At 36.7% G+C, this 14,494-nt stretch overlaps 1 long non-coding RNA gene across 1 annotated transcript; it reads right to left on the bottom strand.

Moving 5' to 3' along the window:
• Positions 1 to 3,028: 3,028 nt before the first annotated feature.
• Positions 3,029 to 5,535, bottom strand: LOC125873552 (uncharacterized). The gene is made up of 3 exons (XR_007447209.1): positions 5,512 to 5,535; positions 3,383 to 3,464; positions 3,029 to 3,288 (listed from the first exon to the last, which is right to left on the bottom strand). It is a non-coding gene; the product is annotated as an uncharacterized LOC125873552 (long non-coding RNA).
• Between the last annotated feature and the right edge of the window lie 8,959 nt (positions 5,536 to 14,494).

Here is a 14,494-nt window from a genome sequence, read left to right as displayed (position 1 = left end):
CATGTCGGGAATCCCAAAATTGACTCCATCAAAAGGTCCTACATAACTCAAGTAACCTATGCCTCAAAAATGGGCAAAATCCAATCTCATAAACATGCTAATATTGTGCATGCAATAATAAACCAAAAAGTGCCATTAAATAGTTCGGGCATCCCATTTCGGGTAGAAATTACCTCAATCTGACATCCTACTAATTCACGTCTCAAATACACCTTATCTGATTCTAGGTGTAGATGATTATTAATTAGTATAAAACCCAACGAAGATTGGGGATCAAACCCGCAGGGAGTGGTATAAGTTTGAATTCAATTATGAAGTAGCAAAGGTGATTCAATTGATTGTAGGAATAGAAGTTATCGAAATTATTTAATGAAGTAAAAAGGGTGACATAATTGTCAGATTGGAAAGATTAGAGATCAATCAGCAAACACAACATTAACAAATAACAAGGGTAATCAAACGATTTAGAGATACTTGGGGGAATGACCGATCAACTGCTGATTACGCCAAATGGGTGTTAGCTAATTACTAAAAGTTACTAATTCTTCATGGGTATAATGGCCCTTAGGTAAAGTAGCTTTCTCTCAAACAACTACCTCGCTTAAATTGAGTTCTCTAGAACCTCAACAGACTAAACAGAAAGACCAGCTCACAACCTCGCTCCATCTACTCTCTCGAGCTAGATAGGTAGAGCGGGACTTAGGATTCACTCTCTCGAGATTACCCCACAATAGCCAAATCACTATGAATGCTAATTTATAGCCTTTGTTTTAAACCTCACTACAACATTTTAGGCCTACAACCACCTTAGAAAAGTGTGGTCTTTGATAAAAGGCCACACTTTTGGACTTTAAGCAACACTTTTCCAGGGGTGCCCAAAGGGAGCGTAACCTTAGAGTTTAGGCAACACTTTTGAAGTGTCACCTTATCAGCTACACTTAAAAGCGTAGCCTAAAAGGTAAAAAGGCCACGCTTTCCAGTACCTCATATAGCAACATTTCTATCTCATACAACTACACTTTCAAGCCTGGCCTTTGCTTCCTTATTGCCCACAATTTCAAAAAGTTGCCTTTTCTATCTTATGTATGACAACACTTTGAAGTGTAGTCCTTGCCCGTCTTCATACAAAAATTCACAATCCTTTGGCTACACTTTTAAGTGTGGTAATATTATTTAGGCTATAAAATATTTATATGCCACAATTTCTAATTAAAAAACAGCAATATTATTTTGCAATAAATAATCTCAAGCATTAAATTAGCTAAAAAGTAATTCAAATATATATATATTTGCAATAAACTTCAAAAGTTAGCATGTCTTGTGTACATACACATACTTTATAAAGCAATATTCTACATATGTTTACACAATAGTTCAAAAAGTACTCTTACAATAGTTCAATATATTCTAGCAATGAATATATTTCACAAAATCAAATATAATGTATTCAAACTTATACAATAGTGACAGAAAACCTATAATACCTAGGATGGAAAATGCATAAATCTCTATACCCATTCTGCTGGACTCCCGAATTTCCATTCAGTAGTTTGCGATTCTCTTCTTTGGACTTGCTATCCTTAGTCACTGATAGCAACAAGGCACTAGTACGATCAGGCAGTTCTGCAAGAAAGAATGGGGAAAGATGAGTATGTGTGATGCCGAGAGAAGACTCCTTGCAAAGGCGTTGCTCGACACATTATATTATGTAAACTTCTTGTAAACATACAATCAATCAAAATAGAATTAAAACACCATTGCCCTTTTAGTCAACTACTATTAGTCGTTTTAAAAAATTATATGATACTCGTCCAATAAGTAAACTAACCAGTTTATAGTGCTTAGGTAGAACGAATGCTAAAAACTTGTTTAAATTACCAGTCAAATTGTAGATTGTAGATTACAGTTCCAGTTCTAGCTTAATTCCAGATTACAGCTTTCAGTTACACATTAAATAGTTTTAAAAAGTCAAAAAACACTCAGATGGACTGGATTGGCATCTTTCTCGTGTTTTATCAGATGTAGTTAATGGAATTTCAGTCGTGTTAAATGTTCCATTTTCCTCAGGAGTTTTAGTTGGTATAAATTGTGTATGGAACTTGAAAGTGGAGCATGCTGTTACCTGTTAAACAAAAATTTCTTAAGAAGAACAATATTTGCTTGCTTGTTGATGATTGTACTCCTTCCTACTGATGCTAACCTTGCTATCCCTGTTATCACCTAAAACTTGTCGTGCTTTACTCATCTTGACTAACATACACAAAGAATTAAAGTGGCATTCAATTATCAAGAACATAAATATTCAAATAGATTGAGTGCAGACTGAGACAGATATGAAGATAGGATACATGATACTCACATGAGGTGTGACGGTAGTTGTTGTGGTTATAGTTTCTCTTGATGTTCGTGTATGGAGAAATACTTCACCAATGTTATGAGGGACATCATTTATGTTGATGAGAGTTGTTGCTTGTTTCCAGTTGAGTAGTTCATCATGTTATCCCTAGCTTCATAGCATGTTTCACCAGATATGGTGGAGACAGGCTTGACAGGGAATGCTAGGTTGTTGTTATGAAAATTATTAGTGTAAGGCAGCAATGAAAGATGAGCTATGGCAGTAGAAGAAGAGACTGAGGGTGGTGTTTGGACCAAATTATTAGTGTAATTATTGTTAGCTCTTTGCCTTGATCATTTGATCTCTCCATTGCTACATCTACTGCTTGCACTCCCTGTTTCTCACTTCCTTGTTCCATTTCCTTTCTCTTAACTTCAGCAAATTGTTTAGCTGACAACATAAATGTTGTGATCGCGTTATCTTTTTCTTCCAGTTTAGACACAAGGTTCAGAAACTTTTTCTGTATTCATCACCCAATTAACATTTAACAGTCGACAGAAATTACTAGTACTAAAAATATCACGACTCCTACGGTAACATGCATATCTTACAGTACCATGAATCTCTCTACTTCCTCACCAATCAAACATAATTCAGCCCCACCACTCCCTTTCCCCCTTTCCCCTTCACCCTAACTAGAAATAAAAACTCAGAAAACTATAAATGGGAAATAGTGCATTTTTTATGGATTACATTAGAGACATCAGAAATGATTGAGTTGTGTATCTCAAATGTGAGTTACAGCATAATATGAAATTATGAAAGTGTGAGTTGCATCTAATTCCACATGCAAGGCAATAACAAACATATAGGTTGATAAATTAGAATACCTCTATATTTTCCATGAAATCTGAATTGGTTATCATTAATTGTTTCTTGCACATTTCCTACCACTTAAACAGAACATGAAGTAAAATTACCAAAAGGGTTAAGTATTAAATTGTAAACCACTCAAACGACAAACTTTTGGCTTTTGGAAATAAATACCATTGATGGAATAGCTTTCCTTGAAGTTTCAATAGCTTTGGTTTCTTCTTGCATCTTCTTCAATTCAAGCTCCTTGGTCTTTCTACTCAAATAGAAACACAGCCATAGATGTTTATATATCACCAATGTAAAAGCTTATAATTATAGTATGAAAATTCATTCTTGCATGAATTGGAAGAAGCAGCTGCATTTTCTTAGCAGGAAAGTGTGTCATATATACTAATGAAGAACAAAGATATGAGATCATTTTTAGCATAATAAACACATTTTTTGACCATTACCTGCATTCAATTTACACCACCAATTTTAACAAAGAGAGGAACAAATCGATTTGCTCACAAATACAATCATTGATTTTTTTTACGACGGTAGCAAAAGAACTAAATTGATGAATACAATGAGTCTCAAATAAGATCAAGATTATTGCACTTCTTCATAAACCAAATGAACAGACCCATTTTCTCACAAAAAGACCTGCTATCTCAAAGGTATTTAAACAATTAAAAGCTGCAACAAATTGACTCACATATGTTTCCTCAACTCATGACAAATTGAAAGAAAAAAAGACAGAAGCTAACACATATATAACACGATGCAAATGTATTCGAAAACAGAGTTAATGAAGCAACCACAATAGGGAAAGAACTCGATATATCATTCTGCATTTATTTGAAAAAAAGTTAACAAACCTATGAAAACCAACTATTAAAGAGAACTTAAAAGACATAGTAAACATAAAAGAGAAAGCGGAACAGAAGAAAACTGGACAAAATCGATCCTCACAAGTATAAGATTTAAAATGAAAGCACTAGAGACACACGATGAAATCTAAAACCTTGACGTCTTGATCCACTCATCCAACTTGAGGTGCACGAATGAAGAACGTGACGTCTAACATATAACGCTATCACAGAATCCCAACAAATAAGAATAAACTAAGACAAGCAGAGAAATTTGTCTCTTGATTTCGAAAAATGTTTCAATACAGTTCTTTAGTACAAGCCCGTTGGCATATGAACTCTCGGAACTGCCTATAGTCTATAAGGAGGATCATGTGGCAGCATTAAAGATTGAGAAGAGAAGGTAAGTGAACTCTTCTATACGTCCAATATTGTTTTCTTGAAACGTCTGAATTCTATTTTAGCATTGTTAAATCCTCTTCATATGATCTTGGACAATCCGCACCTCAAAAGTTAGCTTTTGCATTTGAATTAGGTCCTAAGTCCATTTTAGAAGAATATGTCAAGCTTGAGCTTAGTTTAATCTGTTATGCTAAGCTCTTCATTTGTTTTCACTGATAATGTTTTCCAAACTCTGATCGGATATCCCAAAGACTGCCTTGTTTTTGGAAAACAAGAAGAAAAATACAAAAATGTAACAAAACACACTACACTAACAAAACAATAATAATGACTTTGCCAATAAAGTTTCATGTCCTGTTACATTTCCTAAATCATCTAAACCCACACTTAAGTCTCTATTGAAGTGATTCGACATTCATGTTCACGTTATTCTCTTTCCCTTTCATGCAGGCACAAGACTCGACAACGCTCTCAATCACAAAAGGAACGTAAAAAGAAATTAATAGATGAAGAGGATACTAAACCAGACGACGTTAGCTCTAATGAGGTACAATTCTCAGTTTTTGCTCCTATCAAACACTAAGATCAAGTACTTCAAAGCCAAGAATTGTATGTTGCAGGAGCCAATAAAGAGTAGACTTTCAACAGTCTTTAAACTACAAGAGCCAGGAAGTAGTAGTACTACTATTACTACTACAACTACTACAAGAACATCTTCAAGTACTTCAAAGCCAAATGAAAAACCTCAGAGTTCTCCGAGAAGTACTGAATCTCATCATAATTCCACTACGAACATCAAGAATATACCTCCATTGCCAAATGCTAGAAGAAACCGAACTAATTAGTACAACAACAACAAGGACACGATGAACAAATTTAGTCGAGTCCAAAGGTCTCAATCAAGCAAAGATTTTTCGAGATCTTGATCATGAAAAATCAACTAATGAAGCTAAAATACGAGCTACACTCCCAAATATTGTATAAACAACACAAGCATATCAAAACCCTAAAGCTAAAATTTAGACTTTCAAAGATAGAATTTGTTACCTGATAAACCCTATTCCAACAAAATCCTATTTTCAACGAGAACTATGATGTAAATTGTGTCCTTCAGCAAAAATCTCTTCAGTTGTTGAGCTCTTCAGTTCGGTCTCAAATCGTGTTCCTAGCTTCAATTCTGTCTGAAATCGTGTTCTTAGCCAACAACCCCAAAGTTATCAATTCCTTCTTATTCTCCTCTTCTAAACACAAAACAAAAAATCAATCAATAAGAAGAAGACTATTTTTAGTACTTATGGAACAGTGAATAGAACTCACGCTTGAAGAAATTGTTATCGGAGAAGAGAATCGAACTCACGCCTGATGAAATTAGTTCTTCGACTTCAGTTCTTCATCTATTCAGTTCTTCAGATCAGTTCTTCAACTCTTCAGCTCAGACGTTATTCCAAGAAAGAGAGAACTCATCCGTGTTATTCTTACATATGTATTATGTATTTTATTAAAATTAATGTTTTATGAATTATTTTTCTTGGCCAATAAAAATGGGAGGGAGACTTAAAATAATGTTGGAGGGAAAATTTTAGTGAAAATTTAAGGCTGACTTTTAATGTGTTGTTTTTACAATTATTAAAATAGGACACTTTAAAAGTGTAGCCATATATGTTAATAGTTGTTGTTAAATTATATCATATTGTAACAACACTTATAAAGTGTATCTTATACCATTAAAGAGTACACTTTTTAAATGTTGCCAATATAAAGTGTAGCTAAAACTTAAAAACTTGGGCTACGCTTTGAAAGCGTCCCCAAAAATATTTTAGGCAACACTTTACAAGTGTTGTCCAGAATTAGTGTTGCCCTAGGCCTAAAATGGTGTAGTGCCTCTCTATTAACCAAGCATAAAACACCAAATAATATTGAAATAACCGTTCAATACAGCAAAATATAAGCAGCAATAAATCAGACCCACTTCCAATTAGCATAACAATCAACAATTTCTAACACCCATCAAATAAATTAAGCAACTAATCACATGGTAAAACCCCCAAGAATGGTGTTTTAGCTAGTCATCATAAAAAGTGAAAATTCAATACCTATTACATCCTCCATGATTGGTTATTGTTTTCCCAAACTTCTAATGAGTAAATTTAGCTTCAAGTAGAAAACCCACTCGGAATCTAAGACTGAGTTTTCACAATGTTTGGATGCCTTTTCTCTTTTAAAAAAAAAATCAATTTATACTCTTTCAAAATTTGGCCTTGGGGGTAACTCAGCGGATTAAGTCAGACTTTGCCGATCGATCGGCGAGTCCCCAATCGCTCTTGTCCATCGCCCTATTCGCTCAAGTTTTCATCCATTTCACACAGTAACTATCGGTGGTATGTGTTAGGATCGCCAATCGGCTCCACGATATTCCCTTTGCTCCGTTTGATCGTCATTCAGCTTGCCTCCTCAACGACAGTCTTCTAAACTTTGGCAGACTAATCCCTCTTCGCCGATCCCATCGGCGATTCACCAATAGGGAACATCGTTCGCCCAATTTCTCTTCTCTCAAAAGTGGTGTGCAGTAAAATATGGAGGGCTAAAGAGCCATTCAGAAGTTCGCTGAGTGGTCTTGGCGATCACCAGGATCGCTCTTCTTCACTTCTTCAGCTTGTTAGTTCCTTTTTGTCCAGTAGTGTCCTTGCCTTTCTCCTTAGCCTGTAATGCTGCAAATCAACACTTTAACATCAGTTTAGGACATAAATTGGGCATTTTACTACACTTATGCTAGCAAAATGAAGCCCTAAATGAGTCAATATCTCAGACTCACCAACACCTCCATCTTAAACTTTTGCTTGTCCTCAAGTAAAACTCAATATCAATTAGTTCAACAGGGATGTCTACAAACAGTGATGCACAAGACTCAATATAAATGCACACAATAATGTTCAACTACTCATACAAATATCAATTGTGCACTCACAGTTTCAAATTGTGACTCACAATCATCAAGTGTACTCAAACTCGCAATGCTTGCTTCAAATACAAGTTCAAGCTCAACAACAGTATTCAAACGCTCTCACAACAGCTATGGTTCCCTATTCACCCAAAATTTCTCAACAAGTTAAGGTTTCAGAATCACATAAAACTCTCACGCTCACAAAGATGAACAGATGTATGACTCCCTCCTAGGTTTCCCTTATTTTCCAACCGACATTCGTTTCATCTCACTCAATATCACAAAGGTCTTTTTAAGACTAATAACGGGGCTGGGTGTCCAGGTATGGTCATTTATGCTTTAGTGGTTTCTACCTTCATCAAATGTGGCCTAAAAACTGTTTTCTCCTTCTCTTCCTAATTAAAAAATGATCATAATCCACCCCATTATTTAACTAGACATGATTCACTGGATACCCCATTTATTTTGTCATTTGCACACCTTTATTTCTCAACATTCTCTCTTTTTCAGTCTTTCTCTTTCCTTTCTTCTTTTTCTCTATTTTTCTGTTTCTTTTTTTTTAGATGAAGGGGTTCCATCTTTTTCAAAGGAATCTATCAAAAGGAGGAATTTTCATACTTCTTGACTTCCCTTGTTTTTCACTACACCCCCAACTTAGGCTTTTGGCCTAAGTTGTCTATTCAAACAAACCAACAACTTCATGAAGGTTATAAGTGATGGGATAAAGAGGTGAAAGTTACTCAAGTTTCTTCCAAGAAAAGGGTAGGCTCAAAAGGGGTCAAGCAATGTTCACACTTCTCACAAGGTTGGCCACAAAGAGGTATGTTGTCAAATAGGCTCACTCTTCAAAATATTTGCCTAAGATCATGTCTAATGTTTGCATCACTCAATTTACCGGACCAACGGGATAAATTTTAGGAGTCATCAAGTAAAATGTTAAATACTATCTCACCAGACTAGGCATTGATACAATTATGGAACAAGACATCACACTTTCTAGCTAGCGGGCAATGATCATCACAAGAGATTTCATTTACAATCGATTAGTCACAACAAGATGCTCAAAGTTCACATATTACCTATGTAACTTCGTTTTCCCCATCGTAACCACACATTCATTTTGTTCAATTAAGAGTACTATTCAAGTCATCGATATTAACACAACCAATTCTCAAAAATGCAATGCACCAACAATTCAGACACATCTAGTGATACTCTTAACAAGCCCTAACCCAACCAAAAGAAACCAAGATGAAATAAAATAGAAACATATATAGCACTAAATGATAGGAATAGGGTTAGGAGGATTCTTTACTATTGGCTAGTCGGAAAAGGAAAGGGAAGATCGTCGAACACTTTGGCATACCGCCTAATTTCACGTAGTCCACCTAAATATCCAGAATGCGACCTCTCCCCTTAAGACCTAAAAGGTGATCTAGATCGGGTGCGCTAAACAGCTCGATGACTCGCCAAGTAGCTTGGGTTTATTGCCATATATTCTAGAAGCTCAGCTCATTTTTTATGCCAGGAAAGCGAGCGAATTCAAGATCGTCTAATCCACTCGACGGCTCATCGAAATGGTCCTAGCATCACCGAATTACCTATATTTGTACATTTAGCACACATTATTCAAAACAACTAACACTTGGGTTACCTCTCAAGAAGTGTCTTAATTAACGTCGTGGCACGACGTGGAAATTCTTTCAAGCATCTTCCAAATATACCACTTCAAGCACCAAAATCTCATGATATTCTCCAAAATACAACTTCAGACGTTGCCCATTTACCTTGAAAGTTGGGCCCTTTTTTCCTTCAATTTCAATTGCCCCATTTGTGAAGACTCGGATGACCTTGAATGGACCTGACCATTTACACTTTAATTTACTGGGATAGAGTCTCAAACGGGAGTTGAAGAGTAGCACCAAATCGCTGACTTTAAACACCCACTGAAGGATTATGGCGTTGTACCATCTCGTCATCTTCTCCTTGTACAATGTTGAACTCTCATATTCTTTCACTTAGAATTCCTCTAACTCATGGAGTTGGGTTACTCTCCCTTGCACAGCCTTCTCCCAATTCGTATTTAGCATCTTCAATGCCCATAAAGCGTTGTGCTCAAGGTCAATTGGGAAATGACAAGATTTTCCAAACACTAGTTGGTATGGTGACATTCTAATTGGTGTTTTGAATGTGGTCTGATATGCCCACAGAGCATCATCCAATTTGTGACACCAATCTGTCCAGTTTGCATTCACCATTTTTGCCAAAATGCTTTTAATTTTGCGGTTTGAAACTTCCACTTGGTCGCTTTTTTGTGGGTGGTATGGAGTTTAAACTTTATGTTTTACCCCATATTTACTTAACAAAGAGATGAACATTCGGTTGTAGAAGTGGTATCCTCCATCACTAATAATAGCCCAAGGGCCAAAACGTGCAAAAATATATCACTTTAAGAATTGCACTACACTATTTCCTTTATTGTCGGGTGATGAGTCCACGATTTGGACTCATTTAGGGATTATTTGGCTAGATTTAGTGTCCTCAAATGCTTATTTTGTGTTAATAACTGATGTAAAATCCTTGTTTTCTAGGTATTTGGATTGAGGAACAAAGCATGGACACTAATGAGCAAAAAGGAACAAGGCAGCTGAAAGAACGAAGAAAAGAAGGCATGGTGATCGCATAACCCATTGGGCGAGTCGTCGAATGGCTATGATCTCGCCTAAAGTTCCAGTGTGCCAAGCCCTAAAGGAGAAAATCAAGTCGGTGATAAAATGGAGCAGTCGGCGTGTCACCGAATGGTTGCGCGATGCAGTGTTAGATCACCCAAAGTTACAGAATGTGAGGATGTTGATGGCCAAAGTAAAAAGACGATGGAATTCACCAAAGGGCGGATCACCGAGTGGATCAGCGATCCCACCTTACTACGCCGAATGGTCCTTCACAACACATTTTTTCCTACTATAAATACATTTTCAAACATTATGTTTAGTATCTATCTTTGACATAATCAGTTTTCAGAATATAGAATTTCTTATCAGTTTTAGACAAAATTCTGAGTTTGGAGACAATATTTTCCTTAACCTTGAAGAATTGAAGTTTTCCATTTTTGAGTAATTGGATGTGGATCTTTGAGATTCTTCAATTTGAACTTTGTAAAGACAAAATTAATCTTACCTAGTTGATGGAAACACAATTTGGTAACGATTTCTAATTTTTTTATGATGTCTAGCTAAAACCCCAATTCTTGAGTGTGATTATATAATTATGGGTTGATTTAGCTTATGGGTAATGTTAATGGATAGTTTAAATGTTATTTAAAAGTGATTTCAATCAGTATTGTGGGTTAATACAAAGGGTTGTAGTTGCAAATGCAATTCTACCTTTGTGTTTTTACCTTGCTCGAGAGAGAGGTTTTGAAACCAAGATTACTGATTTGATGGTTTGTGGGTATTGGGTTGTCATTGGTTCAGCTCGAGAGAGTGAATCCCAAACTCTTTTCCACACATTCACCTCGAGAGTACTAAAGCATAGGTTGTTCTTAATTGCTGCTTGTTGGTGTTCGAGAGAAACGAACTTGATTTGGGATAAATTGTTCGAGAGAGAGTTTATCCCCACTAAAGTCTAGCTTATTCATTGATTTACAGTTATTCACTATCTGTTGCAACTACCCATTTGTCTACCTTACAATAATCCAATCACATCCCAGAAACCCATCTCTTTACTTGTTAATTAGTGTTATTTGTTGTTGTTGTAGGTGATAATTACAATAAAAAACCTCCTTGTTATTTGACATTTGTGTCACCCTTTAATTTGAACTATGATTTTATTTGTAAATGTCTTTACCTATGATTTACTTGAACATATTTGTACTTGGCTCGTGAATCTTAAGCACGTACATTCCCTGTGGGATTCGACCCTAACTCATTAAGTTAGGATATATTACTGACTAACGATCGTTAGCACTTAGAATTGGAAATAGTGCCCTGATACGTGAAATCATTGGGCAACGCTATAGCCTCAACCCATTTGGAATCGTAGTCGATTACCACCAAAGTATATTTGTTGCTAAAAGAACTCACAAATGGTCCCATGAAATCTATGCCCCTAACATTAAACAACTCCACTTCTAAAATAGGTTTGAGAGGTAATTTATGATTTCTTGATACCCCACGTTGTTTTTGGCACGGGCTGCATTGCTTCACAAAGTCATATGCGTCCCGGTACAAATATGTCCAGTAGTAACTGCTTTGAAGGACTTTTGCTACTATTTGCACCCCAGTATGATGTCCACCGACCGATGACGCATGGATGCATAGAGAATGGCATTGACTTCTTATTATGGTACCCAACGACAGATGACATGGTCATCAAATTCTCGAAATAGATATGGTTCATCCCAAAAATATTTCTTCACATCAAACAAGAACCGCTTCCGCTGATAGGAGTTCAGATCTTCCAGCATAATTCCGCATACCACATAGTTAGAAAGATTAGCATACCAAGGAATTCTACTTTGGGTCAACTTCATCACTGTTTCATTTGGAAATTCAGCCACAATATCCCTTTCCTTGGGGTCGGTCATTTTAGTCTCTAACCGCAATAAATGGTTAGCCACCTGATTTTCACACCCTTTTGATCTTTTACTTCAAAATCATATTCTTGCAACAAAAAAACCCACCTAATCAACCTCGGCTTAGCTTATTTCTTTGCCATTAAATACCGGAGAGCTTCATGATCAGTATGAACAATCACCTTTGTGCCCACCAAGTATGCCCTAAACTTCTCAAACGCATAAACTATAGCAAACAACTCTTATTCAGTAACAGTGTAATTATGTTGTGCTCCATTTAGCAGTTTGTTGGCGTAGTAGATTGCATGAAAGAGCTTGTTGTGTTTTTGCCTAACACGGCTCCTAAAGCGGTACCATTTGCATCACACATTAGGTCAAATGGTTTGGACCAATCCGGGCTAATAATTACCAGGGTAGAAATTAGCTTTTCCTTCAAACAATCGAAGGCCTTTAAGCAAGCCTCATCAAAAAGAAACTTCGCCTCTTTCTCCAATAATTTACATAATGGATGTGCAATTTTTGAAAAGTATTTGACAAATCTCCTATAGAACCATGCATGCCCCAAAAAGCAACAAACACTTTTAACGGATATAGGCGGTGGCAACTTCTCAATCACTTCAATTTTTTCTTTATCATCTAGTCCCTTCTATGACACTTTGTGACCTAAGTCTATGCCTTCTTTGATCATGAAATGACATTTTTTCCAATTAAGGACCAAGTTGGTCTCCACACACCTTTAGGACCTGCCCAATATGAGACAAACATGTTTCAAAAGAGTCACCCACAATTGAAAAATCATCCATGAATACTTCCATGGAGTCTTCCACCATATCAGCAAAAATAGAAAGCATGCACCGTTGAAATGTCATTGGAGCGTGGCATATCCCAAATGGTATCCTCTTGAAGGCAATAGTACCATAGGGACATGTGAACGTGGTATTCTCTTGGTCTTGCGGTGCAATAGAGAATTTGTTGTACCCCGAGTATCCATCCAAGAAATAGTACCATCCACGCCATACAAGTCTATTGAGCATTTGATCCATGAAAGGCATTGGAAAGTGATCCTTCTCGGTCCAAGAGTATAATTTTTGGTAGTCCATGCATACTCTCCAACCTGTGACTGGCCTCATGGGGACAAGTTCTCCTTTCTTATTTGGGACCACCGTGATGCCTCCCTTCTTGGGTACACATTGTACCGGGCTAACCCATTTGCTATCCGCGATAAGGTACACCACACATGCGTCCAGCCATTTAATGATATTTTTCTTCACCACTTCTTGCATAAGTGGGTTTAATCTTCTTTGATGTTCAACACTTTGTATGAACTCACTATCTAATTGAATTTTGTGTGTGCAAATCTTGGGTGGAATACCCATAATATAAGCAATAGTTTATCCTATTGCTTTGAGTTACCTTTTTAACACTTCAAGAAGCAATTTCACTGCCCACTCCAGCAATTCAGCTGTGATGATAACAGGCAATGTATTATTTTCCCTCGAAAATGCATACCAAATATGAGCGGCAAGTGCTTTCATCTTGAGCTTGGGTGTCTCCTCTGTGAATGGTTTAGCGGGAGGACTCTCTCGATTCTTTAGATCAATATCAAGCTTCAATGGATTCCTTGAGTGTTCACCCAACCGCGATAGAGAAGTTACCACTTCTTCATACGCTTGATTTTTGGTTTCATCGTAATTCGAGAGAACAACCTCAAGAAGTTCACTCATGCACATCACTTCACTCACACTAGCTACCACTTCATAAATAACTTCAATCATAGAAACTACATGAATATCACTAGGTTGCTTTATTGACTTGCAGACATTGAAGGTGACCACATCCTCATTTACCCAAAATTTCAACTCTCCACTTTCAACATCTACTAAAGCTCTTCCGGTTGCTACAAATGGCCTACAAGAAATAGTCGGAACCTCAGCATCAATCTCGCAATCAAGAATAACAAAATCAGCTAGAAAAATGAATCGATCCATCTTTACCAATATATCATTCCAACAAGATGTTTGATCGACCGATCTGCCATAAGAAGCCGCATTGTTGTGGATTTTGGTTCTCTTAGTCCAAGTTGATTAAATATTGCATATGGCATCAAATTGATACTTTCCCCCAAATCACACAACGCTCTATCAAATTGAAGCATACCAATGGTGCATGGGATGGTGAATGCCCCCGGATATTATGTCTTGATAATCATCTCGCTAGTCATATTGGAACTACAATTATGAGAGACTTCAATTGTTTCAAAGTCCATGCTTCGCTTTTTGGTGACCAGCTCCTTCATGAAATTTGCATATTCGGTAGGAACTTCTTGAACTTTTTGTCCTCATTTTTCTTTTTGAAATGTTGAGGAATTGGAGGAGCTATTTTAGGAAGAGGATGCATCATCTTTGAGGCTAAAACACTCTTTTCTACACCTAATGGCAACTCATCGACGGGGCTTTGTTAGGACTTTCCTCCTTCTCTTTGAGCATATCACTGTCCGGTGCTTGAACAAGTCTCTC

Source organism: Solanum stenotomum, chromosome 1 (genome assembly GCF_019186545.1).
Source record: "Solanum stenotomum isolate F172 chromosome 1, ASM1918654v1, whole genome shotgun sequence".
Classification (NCBI taxonomy): domain Eukaryota; kingdom Viridiplantae; phylum Streptophyta; class Magnoliopsida; order Solanales; family Solanaceae; genus Solanum; species Solanum stenotomum.
Note: the sequence above shows the minus strand (reverse complement) of the source record. Positions and strands in the feature narration are given on the sequence as shown.